This window comes from Aptenodytes forsteri, unplaced genomic scaffold, assembly GCF_000699145.1.
Source record: "Aptenodytes forsteri isolate BGI_AS27 unplaced genomic scaffold, ASM69914v1 Scaffold15, whole genome shotgun sequence".
Lineage (NCBI taxonomy): Eukaryota > Metazoa > Chordata > Aves > Sphenisciformes > Spheniscidae > Aptenodytes > Aptenodytes forsteri.
In genome coordinates this window covers 12203825-12207313 of record NW_008795129.1, presented here as the reverse complement: position 1 = coordinate 12207313, position 3489 = coordinate 12203825, and positions in this window count along the sequence as shown.

Below are 3489 nucleotides of genomic sequence, written 5' to 3'. Positions count from 1 at the left end.
GTGGCTGGCGGCAGCGTGAGCCTCACGGTGCTGTTCCCAGCTCCAGCCTTTCAGTCCCGGCCAAGCTTGGCAGATGGGGGTGTGAGACCGTCCGGGCGCACGGCGGGGTGCCCACCGCGAGGGGCGGCCGGTGCCCTCCTCATCCGTACTCACACCACTGGGAGTTCCAGCCCTGATGCGCTGGCCCTTGTTTTCACGCGGCTCTGATAGTTTGTTGGCCAAGGTGAAAGGCCTCTGATAGCCAGGGAACCTGACAGCATACAAAGAAACTGAAGAAGATGTCTGGCCAAGTACTGACTGGCATCTTTAGCACATCATTCACATTACATGAGTCCTCCCACGTGGACCCATATGTCCTCCCATCTCATGTCTCGGTGTTTGTTAGCAAGTCTACCTGCAGAGCTAGGTAGGCTTCAGCAGTTCGGCTCTAAATGGAGAACCTCAGTTGTCATTGATTCAGCTCGCAAGCCTGTTCCAGCTGTGAGCTGTACTGCTAATGGTGCCGGAGGACAAGGTCTCCAATGAAGGCAGTGGTGGTCAATGGCAGTTTTTAGACATGATGAACCTGTCTACCAACGAGAAATCCAAATTCTGCCAAAGACTTGATGAGGTTTTTAACTGCTGAGTTAAAATAAGTTTTGTTTCTTGCAGTATGAAGCAAGTCATAGTTTTCTTATGCCATTAGTGGCACCTTATTTTGTTCATTTCTGCTGATCCTCTTTTTTGATAGCCCTGACATTTGGAGGAAAGGGAGAAGGTACAAGTTCAGTTCTTTTGTGTTGCTTCTTGCCCAAGAAAGTGAAACTACTCTATGTTTTGGTTTTGCTGTGGTCGTCTAAAGGGCTATTTTGAGGTTTTATGTGTGACTTTCTTTTCTGTTTGGTTTTTTTTTGGTTGCTGTTGTTATTTCTACAGTGCTTTTCAAGATGCTCCATTTTGTCAAAGATGTATTTACATTTTGTAGTCCATTCCTATGTTGTGTGGCTTTGCTTTCTCCGAGCTATTGCTAGTGTTTCCAGCACTATGGAAAGTGCTGGATTTTTAAAACCACAGTTTTTATCCAATCAGAGATAACCACTGATATGGCTGTAAACGCTAGTTACTTTTAAAGAATACTCAGGGGTTTGTCTTTTTAAACAAGCGAAAGAATTTCCTCCCTCCCTCTTTCATGCAGGTTGTGCCCTTAATTTTGAAAGACCTGAAAGGTCTGTTAGGTGCATCTCCTGGCTGTATAGCTTTTTTTTTGTTAAGTGAGATCATGTATTTATGGGTTTTGCCTTTTCTTATCTGGGTTCTTTAGTGGTCTCCCTGGTGTCTCAGTTAAGATGAGATTTCACAAAAAATGGTGGAATAATTCTTAGTGGGGATAAATATGTCTTGCTGAATTTATATATTTTGCTGAAAAGCGTTAACCAGAGCTATGTAGTTGTTGACAAAGATACATTAAACAGCTGCGACTTTCATGTTAGGTAAAAAAGACTGAAAACCAGTAATTTTTGTTGCTTCATCAGTTCTTCATTCTTTTAGACCTGATTATTTGACTTCTTATTAAAACAATAGTGGAAATCATCCTGTGAATAGTTTGTGAACAGTTATGGTCCTGTTCACAAAGAAAATCACATGTTCTTTTTGTACTTTCATATATATGAAAAGCAGGTTGAAAAGCCCAGTACTTTCTTGGGTTCCTCCTTGTACTATATCACATGCTTTCTTTTTTTTCACCCTTGGTTTCGTTTGAAGTTTCTAATACACTTCCTTGTCTGAGATACAGTACAGCACTTGAGAAATTATTATTCTGTTTTAGTTGGACAGTTCCTATCCCTTGTTCTTCGAAAAAGCAGTAGAATGCAAAGTAGAAAATGTCAGTGGGTAAGCACTTTAAAACAAATAGTCTAAGACAAATCACTCTCCATTCAAGTTAAACTTTTATCTCAGGGAGGGGAAAAAAAAAAGGCCTTTTTTCTTAGCAGCAGTGCCTCCATTCTCTCAGTTATGTCATACAAGGCTTTGTATAATTATGGAACAAACATGAATTTTGTTACAAAGCTCTTGCATTTAGAATAAAAGACAGCAAAAAGATACAACAATGGGATAGTGGATGTGGGAGGGAGATAAGCGGTCATTCGAAATCAGTGGCTCTGGAAAGAAGGAAGAAGATAGCAGAAGGCTTTGGTTTTGGTTTGTCTTCAAGATTCAAGCGCGGAGAGGAATCTGAGAGGTAACTGAAGATGACATTTGGATTGTCAGCAGTGGTTGGTATTGTAAATGGGGCTTTAACCTGGAAGGAAGAAGTACCGTTAGGAAAATAGAAGGGTTTTGGAAAGATAACGCAGTGCAGGAAGCTGTGGGCATGGGATGGTTTTGCAGCTGCGAGAGCAGTCACAAGCAAGCATTGGGAGTGGCCTGAGGAATGCAAGGCAGAGAGCGCCTTGCCGTGAGAGGGTGAAGTCAGGGTGTCAGACTGGGAGGTGGTCTAGGGCAGAAAGAGGAATCAGTCAGCAACAGCAATAGCAGCGAATAAACATGCAATTTAGCCTTTTGATTCTTACGTTGAACTGAAATTTGGGGACCCTGTTGCTTCAGCATGTGGGAAGAATGGTCGTGTTTTGGCCTATGTCAAATTAAGCTGGGACGTGTTGGAGGCAAGTAGTCTTTGACAAGTCATTTTTCTGCTCTCTCTGGTAAGCCAAAAGGCAATTTTATGCACTCACATATTCTGATTACAGGTGGCTTTTTGTTGAGTTACAGTATACTCAAACATCACTGCTTGCCAGTAGCCTAATTAAAGAGGTATCGATGTATTATAAACAGCTTTTTGTATTTGTGTAGGTGCTAAAAATGCAGAAGCCATGTAGAAAATGCAAAAGTGAAAGTAACAAGCTTACGGAAAGATTCAAAATTAAAGCCAAGTTTAGTTTGAACAAGTGAGCAGTGGGTTCTTCTGGCCTGAACTTAAAAAATAGTTATTGAGTCTGTGAAAGCATGGTCATGTATGGATGCCTGAATACGTTATCTTAGAATCTGGAGGAAATAAGTTTTGCCTTTGTAATCACTGTTACACGGACAGTAACGATATAGCTTTGTTTTGGAAGACACAGATTACAAAAGATGGAAGGTCTTAGACAAATCTGTATTATTCTTGCTTTCACACCAATATCTTGTTGGAACTTGACAAGAAACTTCCAAAACAGGCGTAAGTATAGCCTTGAAGTTGTTAGTAAACTTCCTTGCTACGTGGGAGAAGATAAAGATAGCAAGTTCACAGTTCTTGATGTATTTTAATGTTCAAATTGTACGTTACTCAGACAATCTGCCCAGTTCTAGGAGTGACATTCTCTCATGGAGAAATGCCTTGCTGTTGTCACGTCCTACTCGTTCTTGCCAGGGAAAAGGCCTTTGATTTAAACCTATTAATAATCTTGTTGTGTATGTGTAAAAATAAGATGGTTGTAGACTGCTGTTTCTGTTAGAAGCCAGAAGATGCCCGTA